Here is a 16,974-nt window from a genome sequence, read left to right on the forward strand (position 1 = left end):
ATTAGCCAGACATACGTCTCACACCTATGTGAAGGCAAGAAGAGAGTGCATGTGGTTTCAAGGTATGTCAAGGAGTTATAGCAGGTGTTGTATCTAAAGTGTCCTTTAGGAGATCATGGGGCTCTGTCCTCAGAATGCTATCACATTTGACAGCCTTGAGACCAGAACTTTGCTGATGGTTCAGTGTCTATTCACCCTTCAGGACTTACAATATACTCTCTAAAATTAACTCCACAACACAAAAAAAATAAATAAATAAATAAAGAGAAAATTCTAAATGAAACCAGGTTAAAAAGAGTATAACCGCTCTCTCTCCCCGGTATCTCACCTCTGCATCAGTGCAGCTTGTGTAAAAACGGCATTCCATGCCAGGCCTGAAATGTTCCAAAGCTCAGTTCGGTTTTGTTAGAACATTCTATCTGGTCTCGCTGGATCAAGCTCTCCTCTCCAGATCGGCCTATATGGGGAACTGAAAATAATCCTGTTTCAACGTTTTAGGAGGTTCCGGAAGATGGCGGCATAGGAGGACGCGGGACTCACAGCGCGTCCTGCTGATCACTTAGATTCCACCTACACCTGCCTAAAGAACCCAGAAAACCGCCAGAGGATTAGCAGAAGGGAGTCTCCAGAGTCAAGCGCAGACTAGAGGCCCACGGAAGAGGGTAGGAAGGGCGGCGAGGCGGTGCGCGCTCCACGGACTGGCGGGAGGGAGCCGGGGCGGAAGGGCGGCTCGCCGGCCAAGCAGAGCCCCCGAGTCTGGCTGGCAAAAGCCGAGGGGCCGGACGGACTGTGTTCCGAAAGCAAGCGCGACTTAGCGTCTGGGAGGTCATAAGTTAACAGCTCTGCTCGGAAAGCGGGAAGGCTGGAGGACAAAGGGAGGGAGAGCTGCTGAGCCCCCGGACGGCAGAGCTCAGCTTGGCGGGGAACAAAGGCGCTCGCCAGCGCCATCTCCCCCGCCCATCCCCCAGCCAAAATCCCAAAGGGAACCAGTTCCTGCCAGGGAACTTGCTCGCTCCGCGCAAACACCCAACTCTGTGCTTCTGCGGAGCCAAACCTCCGGCAGCGGATCTGACTCCCTCCCGCTGCCACAGGGCTCCTCCTGAAGTGGATCACCTAAGGAGAAGCGAGCTAAGCCTGCCCCTCCAGCCCCCGTGCACCTTGCCTACCCACCCCAGCTAATACGCCAGATCCCCAGCAACACAAGCCTGGCAGTGTGCAAGTAGCCCAGACGGGACACGCCACCCCACAGTGAATCCCGCCCCTAAGAGAGGGGAAGAGAAGGCACACACCAGTCTGACTGTGACCCCAGCGTGGGCTGGGGGCAGACATCGGGTCGGACTGCGGCCCCGCCCACTAACTCCAGTTATACACCACAGCACAGGGGAAGTGCCCTGCAGGTCCTCACCATGCCAGGGACTCTCCAAAATGACCAAACGGAAGAATTCCCCTCAGAAGAATCTCCAGGAATTAACAACAGCTAATGAACTGATCAAAAAGGATTTAAATAATATAACAGAAAGTGAATTTAGAATAATAGTCATAAAATTAATCACTGGGCTTGAAAACAGTATACAGGACAGCAGAGAATCTCTTGCCAGAAAGATCGAGGGACTAAGGAACAGTCACGAGGAGCTGAAAAACGCTTTAAACGAAATGCAAAACAAAATGGAAACCACGATGGCTCGGCTTGAAGAGGCAGAGGAGAGAATAGGTGAACTAGAAGATAAAGTTATGGAGAAAGAGGAAGCTGAAAGAAAGAGAGATAAAAAAATCCAGGAGTATGAGGGGAAAATTAGAGAACTAAGTGATACACTAAAAAAAAATAATATACGCATAATTGGTATCCCAGAGGAGGAAGAGAGAGGGAAAGGTGCTGAAGGGGTACTTGAACAAATTATAGCTGAGAACTTCCCTGAACTGGGGAAGGAAAAAGGCATTGAAATCCAAGAGGCACAGAGAACTCCCTTCAGACGTAACTTGAATCGATCTTCTGCACGACATATCATAGTGAAACTGGCAAAATACAAGGATAAAGAGAAAACTCTGAAAGCAGCAAGGGATAAACGTGCCCTCACATATAAAGGGAGACCTATAAGACTCGTGACTGATCTCTCCTTTGAAACTTGGCAGGCCAGAAAGGCTTGGCACGATATCTACAGTGTGCTAAACAGAAAAAATATGCAGCCGAGAATCCTTTATCCAGCAAGTCTGTCATTTAGAATAGAAGGAGAGATAAAGGTCTTCCCAAACAAACAAAAACTGAAGGAATTTGTCACCACGAAACCAGCCCTACAAGAGATCCTAAGGGGGATCCTGTGAGACAAAGTACCAGAGACATCACTACGAGCATAAAACATACAGACATCACAATGACTCTAAACCCATATCTTTCTATAATAACACTGAATGTAAATGGATTAAATGCGCCAACTAAAAGACATAGGGTATCAGAATGGATAAAAAAACAAGACCCATCTATCTGCTGTCTACAAGAGACTCATTTTAGATCTGAGGACACCTTTAGATTGAGAGTGAGGGGATGGAGAACTATTTATCATGCTCCTGGAAGCCAAAAGAAAGCTGGAGTAGCCATACTTATATCAGACAAACTAGACTTTAAATTAAAGGCTGTAACAAGAGATGAAGAAGGGCATTATATAATAATCACAGGGTCTATCCACCAGGAAGAGCTAACTATTATAAATGTCTATGCGCCAAATACCCGAGCCCCCAGATATATAAAACAATTACTCATAAACATAAGCAACCTTATTGATAAGAATGTGGTCATTGCAGGGGACTTTAACACCCCACTTACAGAAATGGATAGATCATCTAGACACACAGTCAATAAAGAAACAAGGGCCCTGAATGATACATTGGATCAGATGGACTTGACAGATCTATTTAGAACTCTGCATCCCAAAGCAACAGAATATACTTTCTTCTCGAGTGCACATGGAACATTCTCCAAGATAGATCATATACTGGGTCACAAAACAGCCCTTCATAAGTTTACAAGAATTGAAATTATACCATGCATACTTTCAGACCACAATGCTATGAAGCTTGAAATCAACCACAGGAAAAAGTCTGGAAAACCTCCAAAAGCATGGAGGTTAAAGAACACCCTACTAACGAATGAGTGGGTCAACCAGGCAATTAGAGAAGAAATTAAAATATACATGGAAACAAACGAAAATGAAAATACAACAATCCAAACGCTTTGGGATGCAGCGAAGGCAGTCCTGAGAGGAAAATACATTGCAATCCAGGCCTATCTCAAGAAACAAGAAAAATCCCAAATACAAAATCTAACAGCACACCTAAAAGAAATAGAAGCAGAACAGCAAAGGCAGCCTAAACCCAGCAGAAGAAGAGAAATAATAAAGATCAGAGCAGAAATAAACAATATAGAATCTCAAAAAACTGTAGAGCAGATCAAGGAAACCAAGAGTTGGTTTTTTGAAAAAATAAACAAAATTGACAAACCTCTAGCCAGGCTTCTCAAAAAGAAAAGGGAGATGACCCAAATAGATAAAATCATGAATGAAAATGGAATGATTACAACCAATCCCTCAGAGATACAAACAATTATCAGGGAATACTATGAAAAATTATATGCCAACAAACTGGACAACCTGGAAGAAATGGACAAATTTCTAAACACCCACACTCTTCCAAAACTCAATCAGGAGGAAATAGAAAGCTTGAACAGACCCATAACCAGCGAAGAAATTGAATCGGTTATCAAAAATCTCCCAACAAATAAGAGTCCAGGACCAGACGGCTTCCCAGGGGAGTTCTACCAGACGTTTAAAGCAGAGATAATACCTATCCTTCTCAAGCTATTCCAAGAAATAGAAAGGGAAGGAAAACTTCCAGACTCATTCTATGAAGCCAGTATTACTTTGATTCCTAAACCAGACAGAGACCCAGTAAAAAAAGAGAACTACAGGCCAATATCCCTGATGAATATGGATGCAAAAATTCTTAATAAGATACTAGCAAATCGAATTCAACAGCATATAAAAAGAATTATTCACCATGATCAAGTGGGATTCATTCCTGGGATGCAGGGCTGGTTCAACATTCGCAAATCGATCAACGTGATACATCACATTAACAAAAAAAAAGAGAAGAACCATATGATCCTGTCATTCGATGCAGAAAAGGCCTTTGACAAAATCCAGCACCCTTTCTTAATAAAAACCGTTGAGAAAGTCGGGATAGAAGGAACATACTTAAAGATCATAAAGGCCATTTATGAAAAGCCCACAGCTAACATCATCCTCAACGGGGAAAAACTGAGAGCTTTTTCCCTGAGATCAGGAACAGGACAGGGATGCCCACTGTCACCGCTGTTGTTTAATATAGTGCTGGAAGTTCTAGCATCAGCAATCAGACAACAAAAGGAAATCAAAGGCATCAAAATTGGCAAAGATGAAATCAAGCTTTGGCTTTTTGCAGATGACATGATATTATACATGGAAAATCCGATAGACTCCACCAAAAGTCTGCTAGAACTGATACATGAATTCAGCACAGTTGCAGGATACAAAATCAATGTGCAGAAATCAGTTGCATTCTTATACACTAACAATGAAGCAACAGAAAGACAAATGAAGAAACTGATCCCATTCACAATTGCACCAAGAAGCATAAAATACCTAGGAATAAATCCAACCAAAGATGTAAAAGATCTGTATGCTGAAAACTATAGAAAGCTTATGCAGGTAATTCAAGAAGATATAAAGAAATGGAAAGACATTCCCTGCTCATGGATTGGAAGAATAAATATTGTCAAAATGTCAATACTACCCAAAGCTATCTACACATTCAATGCAATCCCAATCAAAATTGCACCAGCATTCTTCTCGAAACTAGAGCAAGCAATCCTAAAATTCATATGGAACCACAAAAGGCCCCGAATAGCCAAAGTAATTTTGAAGAAGAAGACCAAAGCAGGAGGCATCACAATCCCAGACTTTAGCCTCTACTACAAAGCTGTCATCATCAAGACAGCATGGTATTGGCATAAAAACAGACACATAGACCAATGGAATAGAATAGAAACCTCAGAACTAGACCCACAAACATATGGCCAACTCATCTTTGACAAAGCAGGAAAGAACATCCAATGGAAAAAAGACAGTCTCTTTAACAAATGGTGCTGGGGGAACTGGACAGCAACATGCAGAAGGTTGAAACTAGACCACTTTCTCACACCATTCACAAAAATAAACTCAAAATGGATAAAGGACCTGAATGTGAGACAGGAAACCATCAAAACCTTAGAGGAGAAAGCAGGAAAAGACCTCTCTGACCTCAGCCGTAGCAATCTCTTACTCGGCACATCCCCAAAGGCAAGGGAATTAAAAGCAAAAGTGAATTACTGGGACCTTATGAAGATAAAAAGCTTCTGCACAGCAAAGGAAACAACCAACAAAACTAAAAGGCAACCAACGGAATGGGAAAAGATATTTGCAAATGACACATCGGACAAAGGGCTAGTATCCAAAATCTATAAAGAGCTCATCAAACTCCACACCCGAAAAACAAATAACCCAGTGAAGAAATGGGCAGAAAACATGAATAGACACTTCTCTAAAGAAGACATCCGGATGGCCAACAGGCACATGAAAAGATGTTCAACGTCGCTCCTTATCAGGGAAATACAAATCAAAACCACACTCAGATACCACCTCACGCCAGTCAGAGTGGCCAAAATGAAGAAATCAGGAGACTATAGATGCTGGAGAGGATGTGGAGAAACAGGAACCCTCTTGCACTGTTGGTGGGAATGCAAATTGGTGCAGCCGCTCTGGAAAGCAGTGTGGAGGTTCCTCAGAAAATTAAAAATAGACCTACCCTATGACCCAGCAATAGCACTGCTAGGAATTTATCCAAGGGATACAGGAGTACTGATGCATAGGGGCACCTGTACCCCAATGTTTATAGCGGCACTCTCAACAATAGCCAAATTATGGAAAGAGCCTAAATGTCCATCAACTGATGAATGGATAAAGAAATTGTGGTTTATATACACAATATAATACTACGTGGCAATGAGAAAAAATGAAATATGGCCTTTTGTAGCAACATGGATGGAACTGGAGAGTGTGATGCTAAGTGAAATAAGCCATACAGAGAAAGACAGATACCATATGGTTTCACTCTTATGTGGATCCTGAGAAACGTAACAGAAACCCATGGGGGAGGGGAAGGAAAAAAAAAAAAAAAAAAAAAAGAGGTTAGAGTGGGAGAGAGCCAAAGCATAAGAGACTGTTAAAAACTGAGAACAAACTGAGGGTTGATGGGGGGTGGGAGGGAGGGCAGGGTGGGTGATGGGTATTGAGGAGGGCACCTTTTGGGATGAGCACTGGGTGTTGTATGGAAACCAATTTGACAGTAAATTTCATATATTAAAAAAAAAAAAAAAGAGTATAACCTACAAAGCAACAACAATTAAAGGTTATCAGCAGGTTTGTCAGCAGAAACCGTACAGACCAGAAGAGACTGGAATAACACATTCAAACTGTTGAAAAAGAAAATTTTCCAGCCAAAAATGCTCTATTCAACAATGTCCTTCAAATATGAAGGTGAACTTAAGACATTCTTAGACAAACAAAAGCTGAGGAAGTATATTACCATTATACCTGCCTTGCAAAAAAAAAAAAAAAATGAAAGGATTTCTTCAAGCTGAAATAAAAAAAAAATTAAATGGGACTACCAACAATCCAGCAATTCCACTTATGGATATATATCTAAAGAAAATGTTGAAATACTAATCCCCAATGTGATGATATTAGGTGTGTAATTTTGGAGGTGATTGGGTCCTCATGAATGAGATTAGTACTCTTATAAAAGGGATTTCAGGGGGTGCTCTCACATCCTTCTTTTTGTGAGGACACAGTAAGTTGGTAGTCCTTAATCAAGAAGGATCTCACCAGACACCAGCACTTTGATCTTAGAGTTTCAGACTTCACAATTATGGCAAATACATTTATTTTATTTCATTTTTTTAAATATGAAATTTATTGTCAAATTGGATTCCATACACCCAGTGCTCATCCCAACAGGTGTCCTCTTCAACGCCCATCACCCACCCTCCCCTCCCTCACACCCCCCAATCAACCCTCAGTTTATTCTCAGTTTTTAAGATTCTCTTATGGTTTGGCTCTCTCCCTCTCTAACCTTTTTCCTTCCCCTCCCCCATGGTCTTCTGTTAAGTTTCTCAGGATCTATATAACAGTGAAAACATATGGTATCTGTTTTACTCTGCATGACTTATTTCACTTAGCATAACACTCTCCAATTCCATCCACGTTGCTACAACAGGCCATATTTCATTCTTTATCATTGCCGTGTAGTATTCCATTGTGTATATAAACCACAACTTCTTTATCCATTCATCAGTTGATGGACATTTAGGCTCTTTCTGTAATTTGGCTATTGTTGAAAGTGCTGCTATAAACATTGGGGTACAAGTGGCCCTATGCATCAGCACTACTGTATCCCTTGGGTAAATTCTTAGCAATGCTATTGCTGGGTCATAGGGTAGATCTCTTTTTAATTTTTTTGAGGAACCTCCACACTTTTTTCCAGAGCGGCTGCACCAGTTTGCATTCCCACTAACAGTGCAAGAGGGTTCCTATTTCTCCACATCCTCTCAAGCATCTATAGTCTCCTGATTTGTTCATTTTAGCCACTCTGACTGGCGTGAGGTGGTATCTGAGTGTGGTTTTGATTTGTATTTCCCTGATGAGGAGTGACGTTGAACATCTTTTCATGTGCCTGTTGGCCATCTGGATGTCTTCTTTAGAGAAGTGTGCAATTTAAAAAATATTGGGCTCCATTCACCAGAAGAGGGTATGATTACCCTAGCCTTCAAATAATATGTATTCAAGTGTCCTTTTCATGAGGATTCTCATTCAGAAGTTTAATCTTGTCATTTTCATTAGCAAAACAACATTTGAGTATCTTGGGATAAGAGAGAAATGAAAGTGTTTTTCTTTTCCATGCTATTTTAAGTGAAATAATTGAAATGATTATCTTCCATTTATAATTTGAAAATTTGAAAAGTCTCTAGTTAATAGATTTTGGGAGAGTGCGGTGTGGGATTAACATTTATAAAGAAGCTTATTTGAAACATGAATGTGTAGATAGTATTTGAGAGTTTATTTTTATTCAGAGTAAAAAAAATAAAGAGAAACATAGGTCCTCTTTTACTGCCTAAGTTATCCACTTATATTTTTCTTCTCATCATGCCCATGGGATTGTCTTACATACTGAAGAATATACATTAGTAAGAACTCTTTCCAATTCATCAGTAATAATATCTCACTGGTCAAGAATGAATATAAGTAGTTATAAATAGTGATCTGTTCCCAAATTGACTGTGTTACTTGCTTTTTCCCCTTAGGGAGGGAGAATTGAATTAAGAAATGTGAGTTTTAGTCAGATTCTCATGATCTCAAAATTCTGTATGTCTCTGCTTCTGAAGGTTTTTGTGGATATAGTCTCATTTACATAAGTGAACGACTGAAGGAAAGAAAAATAATCCTTAAAAATAGAAAGCAGAACATGTGGTAAAAAAAGATCAATGAGTGGAAAATAATAAATACTAAGGTAAATTCTAATTTAAAAATGTTAGATATAACAGTGTTACTGTTCTGTTGTGAGTGGTTATAACTATACTAATAATACATATCTTAAGCGAGGCTTCACTCACATTCTCTGACATAAGATGAGTTAATTTATTTATTTCAAAACTAAATTTGGTTTTCTTTGGGTAAATATCCAGTAGTGCAATTATTGGATCATATGGTAATTCTGTTTTTAATTTTTTGAAGAACCTGCATATTATTTTCCACAGTGGCTGCACCAATTTGCATTCCCAACAAGAGTGCACAAAGATTCCTTTTTTCCACACTCTCATCAACATTTGTTATTTCTTGTGTTTTTTATTTTAGCCATTCTCACAGGTGAAAGGTGATATCTCATAGTGGTTTTAATTTACAGTTACCCGAGTATCGGTGATGTTGAGAATTTTCTTATGTGTCTGTTGACTATCTGTATCTCTTCTTTGGGAAAATGCCTATTCATGACGCTGCCCATTGTTTAACTGGATTATTTGGAAATTTTTGGTGTTGAGTTGTATAAGTTCTTCATATATTTTGGATATTAATTCCTTATCAGATATATCATTTGCAAATACCTTCTCCCATACACTAGACTGCCTTTTTCATTTTATTTATGGTTCCTTTCTCTTTGCAAAAGCTTTTTATTTTGGTGTAGTCTCAATCATTTAAATTACTTTTGTTCCCATTGCCAAAGGAGACATATCTAGAAAAATGTTTCTATGACGAATGTCAAATAGATTACTGTCTATGTTTTCTTCTAGGAATTTCATGGTTTCAATTCTCATATCTAGGTCTTTATTCCTTTTTATTTTTGTCTATGGTATAAGAAAATAATTCAGTTTCATTCTTTTGCATGCAGCAGTAGTGGGAGGATAAAGAAAACAGATAAAAGGAATGAAGAGTGCACTTATGTGGATAAGTACTGAGAAATGTAAAGAGTTGTTGAATCATTACATTGTAATCATGAAACTAATAAAATGATGTATGTTCATTGTATTTCAATTAAACAAACAAACAAAATGAATGTAGCAGTAGGTCAGTTTCCAAGAATCAATAGCAAAAATAAAACATTAAATTACATCATTGTAATTGAACAATTATTTAAAGGACAAATATATGAGGCATAGTGAAAATGGATTCTAATAGATTTTCAAAATGTGAGAAAATATTTTCCAAATATGATGAATCTTATAAGATTATTCAATAAGAAATGGGAACACTTCTGCGAGGTGGATGCAATGAAATAATTTCAAAATATACTTCATGTCAAAAAAACACAGAAAACAAAATGTACTTCCTGTAGTTAAAAGGTTTGAGTTATTTATGATTGATCACAAAAATGTTGGTGAACACCTACCAAGTTTGAACACCTACCACATGATTACCAAAAATCATTTAAGATAGGTTGGCCTTGGGGCGCCTGGGTGGCGCAGTCGGTTAAGCGTCCGACTTCAGCCAGGTCACGATCTCTCAGTCCGTGAGTTCGAGCCCCGCGTCAGGCTCTGGGCTGATGGCTCGGAGCCTGGAACCTGTTTCCGATTCTGTGTCTCCCTCTCTCTCTGCCCCTCCCCCGTTCATGCTCTGTCTTTCTCTGTCCCAAAAATAAATAAAAAACGTTGAAAAAAAAATTAAAAAAAAAAAAAGATAGGTTGGCCTTTCTGGTATTAACTGATCAACAGTTCCAGATATTCCTGACTGTGGTCTATGTAAAGTGATCAAGGTAAATTTTTAAAAGAAACTATACTACGATGCAATATTGATTGACACTGATGAATAGTGCAACTATCTTTCTACTTAGTTCTATGATAGTCATGGTTTTGTGAAAATTATTCCAAAGGATGATCTATTCATTAGGATGTGTTCTGAGTTTGTACAATTTGACCCATAAATTTCTTTTTTTCGCTGAAAATAAAGATCATAATAAATTTATCAGTGGCATACACAACATAATATTTAAAAATATTAGTGATTATTTATGCACTTGATCTCACATGATCTTTTTTTCTGTGTGGGCACGTCCCTGTGTTTCTTTGTATGTTCAAACTTCCTCTTTCTATAAGGATACCAATCAGATTGAATTAAGATATTCTAATGGCTTCATTTTATCTTAATAACCTCTTAAAAGGTTCTATCTCTAAATACACTAACATTGTGAAGTATTCTGGATTAGGGATTCAACAGATTAATTTTTGTGGAAACACAATTAATTCCATAAAAAGCACCCACAGAAAAAAGTAATTATTAGGCTACTTTTTGGTCTGTTTCTTTTAACAGACTTATTGAGATTTAGTTTTTATTAACAGATTTGTTGAGATTTAGTTAACATTAAATACAACATGCATATTAATATTGTTCAAATTGATGAGATTTTATTTATTTGATGTATTTGAGGTAAGTTAAGCCATTGCCTCTATCAAGACACTGAACATATTGATCACTCTGAACAGTTTGCTCTTGTCATTTTTTAATGTCTCTTCTCTTCTCCCTCATTTCTCAGACAACCAGTGACTTGCTTTCTATCATTATATATTAGTTTCTATTTCTAGAATTTTATTTAAAGGTTGTCATACATCATGAACATTTTTGTATGGTTTCAGCATATTTTTTTTTAGGTTCATCCATGTTATAACACATGTCAATACTTCATTTCTTTTTAAAATGGGCAGAACTGTGCTCACTTCAGCAGCACATATACTAAAATTGGAATGATACAGAGAAGATTTAGCATGGCCCCTGTGCAAGGATGACACGCAAATTCATGAAGCATTCCATATTAAAATAAAATAAAATGAAATAAAATAAAATAGGCAGAACTAAATAGAAATTTCCAAAGAGGAGTTCAAAATGTTCAACACATGAGAAGTTGCTTAACATCATTAATCATCAGCGAAATGTAAATCAAAACCAGTGAGTTATTACCTACTTAATGCCTGTTTGAATAAATGTAATCAAGATTAGAAACAAGTGCTTGTGAGGATGTGGTGCAAAGTGAACACTTATACACTGTTGGTGACAGTGTAAATTCCTCCAAACTCTATTGAAAACAATATGAAAATTTCTCAAAAAAAATAAAGAGACCCAACATAAAATCCAGCAATTTCACTTCCGGGTATATATAAAAAGGAAATGAAAACAGAATTTGGGCAAGATACCTGTACTCCTGTGGTTATTACAGTGCTATTCATAATACCAAGATATGTAAACAATCTATATGCCCACCACTGAATAAAGGAATAAAAAAGATGTGATATATATACACAACAGAATACTATTCTGCCATGGAAAAGAAGGGTGTATTTAATTTGCAACCATGTAAATGGATATTGAGCACATAATAAGCAAGATACGCCAGACAGGGAAAGACATGTACTGCATGGTATCACTAATATGTGAAATCTTTTTTTAAATTTTTGAAAATTTAAATCCAACTTAGTTAATATAGAGTATAATAATGATTTCAGAAATAAAATTTAGTGATTCATTAAATATATATATATATATATATATATATATATATATATATATATAACACCCAGTGTTCACCCCAACAAGTGCCCTCTTTAATGTCCATCACCCATTTAACCCATTCCCCCACCCAAACCCCACCAGCAGCCCTCAGTTGGTATTCTGTATTTAAGTCTCTTATGGCTTGCTTCACTCTTTGTTTTTATCTTATTTTTGCTTCCCTTCTCTATATTCATCTGTTTTGTTTCTTAAATCCCACATATGAGTGAAATCATATGATACTTGTATTTTAATTTGTCTTTTGTGACTGACTTATTTCATTTAGCATAAGATACTGTAGTTCCATCCATGTTGTTGCAAATGGCAATATTTCATTCTTTTAATCACCAAGTAAGATTCCAGCGTATATCTCTATCATTTCCTCTTTCATCATTCATCAGTTGATGGACATTTGGGCTCTTTCCATACATTGGCTATTGTTGATAGTGCTGCTATAGCCATCGGGGTGCATGTGCCCCTTTGAATCAGCATTTTTGTATACTTTGAATAAATAGCTAGTAATGCAATTGCTGGTTCATAAAGTAATTCTTTTTTTTAAAAAAATTAATATTTATGTATCTTTGAGAGAGACAGCATGTGCAAGGGAGGGACAGAGATAGAGAGAGATACAGAATCTGAAGCATGCTCCAGCTCAGCTTCCAGCACAGAGCCTGATGTGGGGCTCAAACCCCTGAACCATGAGATCGTGAACTGATCCAAAGTCAAACGCTTAACCGACTGAGCCTCCCAGGTGTCCCATATTTTTAATGTTTTAAGGAACCGCCATCCTGTTTTCCAAAGTGGCTGCACCGGTTTGCATTCCCACTAGCAGTGTAAAAGGCTTTCTCTTTCCCACATCTTTGCCAATATCTGTGGTTGCCTGAGTTGTTAATTTTAGCCATTTTGGCAGGTTTGAGGTGGTATCTCACTGTAGTTCTGAATTTGTATTTCCTTGATGATAAGTAATGTTGAGACTGTTTTCATGTGTCTGTTAGCCATCTGTATGTCTTCTTCGGAGAAATGTCTATTCATGTCTTTTGCCCATTTCTTCACTGGATCATTTGTTTTTTGAGTGTTCAGTTTGATAAGTTCTTTATGGATTTTGGATACTACCCCTTAATCTGATATATCATTTGTGAGTATCTTCTTCTGTTTGGTCAGTTGCTTTTTAGTTTTGATGACTGTTTTCTTCGGTGTGCAGAAGCTTTTTAACTTGATGAGGTCCAAATAGTTCATTTTTGCTTTTGTTTCCCTCTCCTCTGGAGATATGTCAAGTAAGAAGTTAATGCACCGAGGTCAAAAAGGTTGTTACCTGTTTTCTCCTCTAGAATTTTGGTGGCTTCCTGTCTTACATTTATGTCTTTCATACATTTTGAGTTTATTTTTGTGTATGGTGTAATAAAGTGGTCTAAGTTCATTCTTCTGCATGTCACTGTTTAGTTTTTCCAACACCATTTGCTGAGAAGACTGTCTTTTTTCCATTGGATATTCTTTCCTGTTTTGTCAAAAATTAGCTGGCCATATGTTTGTGGGTCCATTTCTGGGTTCTCTATTCTGTTCCACTGATCTATGTGTCTGGTGTTGTGCCAGTACCATACTGTCTTGATGATTACAGCTTTGTAATACATCTAGAAGTCCAGAATCGTGATGCCTTCAGCTTTGATTTTCTTTTTCAACATTGCTGTGGCTATTCAGGGTCTTTTCTGCTTCCATACAAATTTTAGAATTATTTGTTCCAGCTCTGTGAAGAATGCTGGTGTTATTTTGATAGACATTGCATTGAATATGTACATTGCTTTGGGTAGTATAGACATTTTAACAATATTTGTTCTTCTGATCTATCAGCATGGAATGCTTTTCCATTTTTGTGTGTGTCTGTGTCTTCTTCAATATATTTCATAAGGTTTACAAAGTTTTCAGTGTCTAGTTTTTTCAGCTCTTTGATCAGGTTTATTCCTAGGTATTTTATGGTTTTTGGTGGAATTGTAAATTGGGTCAATTCCTTGATTACTTTCTGTGGCTACCTTATTGGGGTATAGAAATGCAACCAATTTCTGTACTTTGATCTTATATCCTGCAACTTTGATGAATTCATGTATCAGTTCTAGCAGTTTTTTGGTGGAGTCTTTTGGGTTTTCTTCATAGAGTATCATTTCATCTGTGAAGAGTGAATGTTTTACTTCCCCCTTGCTGATTTGGATGCCTTTATTTCATTTGTTGTCTGATTGCTGAGGCTAGGACTTTGAACACCATGTTAAATAACAGTGATGAGAGTGGACATCCTTGTCATGTTCCTGACCCTAGAGGTAAAGCTCTCAGTTTTTCCCCCATTGTAGATGATATTAGTTGTATATATGGCCTATATAATGTTGAGGTATGTTCCTTCTATCCCTACCTTCTTGATGGTTTTATGAAGAAAAGATGCTGTACTTTGTCAAATGCTTTCATTTGCATCTATTGAAAGGATCATGTGGTTCTTATCCTTTCTTTTACTCATTTGATGTATCACATTGATTGATTTGTGGGTATTGAACCAGAGTTGCATCCCAGGAAAAAATTCCACTTGACCATGATGAATAATTCTTTTAATGTATTGTTAGATCTGGTTTGCTAGTATTTTGTTGAGAATTTTTACATCCATGTTCATCAGAGAAATTGGTCTGTAGTTCTCCTTTTTTAGTGGGGTCTTTTACTGATTTTGGAATCAAGGTAATGCTGGCCTTGTAGAATGAGTTTGGAAGTATTTCTTCCATTTCTATATTTTGGAACAGGTTCAAAAGAATAGGTGTTAACTCTTTTTTAAATGTTTGGTAGAATTGCCCTGGCATGATAACTGGCCCTGATCTCTTGTTTGTTGGGAGATATTTTATTACAGATTAATTTCTTTCCTGGTTATGGATGTGTTCCAAATTTATATTTCTTCCTGTTTCAGTTTTGTTTATGTTTCTATTATTTTTTTCTATTTCTTACAGATTGGTCAATTTGTTGGCATATAATTGCTCATAATATTCTCTTATTATTGTTTGTATTTCTGCAGTGTGGGTTGTGGTATTTCCCTTATATATGTGATTTTATTTATTTAGTTCCTTTCCTTTTTCTTTTTTATCAAACTATCTAAGGGTTTATCAATTTTCTTAATTCTTGCAATAAGCCAGCTACTGGTTTCATTCACCTGTTCAACTGTTTTTTCTTACCATTGATTTCTGCTCTAATCTTTATTATTTCATGTCTTCTGCTGATTTGGGGCTTTATTTGCTCTTCTTTTTCCACCTCTTTTAGGTGCTAGGTTAAGTTTTATATTTGAGACCTTTCTTACTTCTTTAGAAAGGCCTGGATTGAATATACTTCCCTAATATGACTGCCCTTATTGCATCCAAGAGTGTTTGGACTGTCGTGTTTTCATTTTCCTTGGCTTCCTTTGTAGTTTTTAATTTATTCTTTAATTTCTTGTTGAACCAATTAATTCTTTAGTAGGATGTTTTTTAATCTCCAAGTATCATGGTCTTGCCAATTTTTTCTTAACGTTTATTTATTTTCGAGACAGAGAGAGACAGAGCATAAATAGGGGAGGGGCAGAGAGAGAGGGAGACACAGAATCCGAAACAGGCTCCAGGCTCTGAGCTGTCAGCACAGAGCCTGATACGGGGCTCGAACTCACGGACTGTGAGATCATGACCTGAGCCGAAGTCGGATGCTTAACTGACTGAGCCACCCAGGCGCCCTTTGCCAATTTTTTTTTTTTAATCTTGTGGTTGATTTTGAGTTTCATAGCGTTGTTGTCTGAAAATATGCAGGGTATGATCTCAATCGTTTTGTAAATGTTGAGTGCTGATTTTTGACGCATTATGTGATCTATTCTGGAGAATTCTCCATATGCATTCAAGAAGAATGTGTATTATGTTGCTTTAGGATGAAATATTCTGAATATATCTGTTAAGTCCATCTGGTCCAGTGTGTCATTCAAAGCCATTGTTTCCTTGTTGATCTTTTTACATGATCTGTCCATTGTTGTAAGTGAGGTGTTGAAGTCCCCTACTATTATAGTATTATTATCAATGAGTTCCTTTATGTTTGTGATTAATTGATTTGTATATTTAAGTTCTCCCACTTTGGGGGCATAAATTACTACAATTGTTAGATCTTCTTGGTGGATAGACCCCTTAATTATGATATAATGCCCTTCTTCATCTCTTGTTACAGCCTTTATTTTAAAATCTAGTTTGTGTGATATAAGTATGGCTACTCTAGCTTTCTTTTGATTTTCATTAGGATGATAGATTGTTAGGGGCGCCTAGGTGGCTCAGTCAGTTAAGCGTCCGACTTCAGCTCAGGTCACGATCTCGCGGTCTGTGAGTTCTAGCCCCGCATCGGGCTCTGGGCTGATGGCTCAGAGCCTGGAGCCTGCTTCCGATTCTGTGCCTCCCTCTCTCTCTGCCCCTCCCCCGTTCATGCTCTGTCTCTCTCTGTCTCAAAAATAAATAAACGTTAAAAAAAATTTTAGGATGATAGACGGTTCTCAATCCCCTTGCTTTCAATCTGCAGGTGCCTTTAGGTCTAAAATGGGTCCCTTGGAAGCAACAGATAGGGTCTTGTTTTCTTATCCATTCTGATACCCTGTGTCTCATGATTGGAGCATTTAGTCTTTTACATTTAGAATGAGTACTGAAATATATGAATTTAGTGCCCTTGTATTGCCTGTAGAGTTTGTACTTCTCGTGATGTTCTTTGGTTTTTCCTAGTCTTTGTTGCTTTTGTTCCTTTTTGTTTTGTTTGTCTTTTCTCCACTCAAATATGGTTTCTTAAAATTTCTTGCAGGGCTGGTTTA

General features: G+C 37.8%; 1 non-coding gene across 1 annotated transcript; it reads left to right on the forward strand.

Annotated features, from left to right (window-relative positions):
* Positions 1-11,315: 11,315 nt before the first annotated feature.
* LOC145714828 (U6 spliceosomal RNA) lies at positions 11,316-11,423 on the forward strand. The gene has a single exon (XR_014137019.1). It is a non-coding gene; the product is annotated as a U6 spliceosomal RNA (small nuclear RNA).
* The last annotated feature ends 5,551 nt before the right edge of the window (positions 11,424-16,974 follow it).

This window comes from Panthera onca, chromosome X, assembly GCF_046562875.1.
Source record: "Panthera onca isolate mPanOnc1 chromosome X, mPanOnc1 haplotype 2, whole genome shotgun sequence".
Taxonomy (NCBI): Eukaryota; Metazoa; Chordata; class Mammalia; order Carnivora; family Felidae; genus Panthera; species Panthera onca.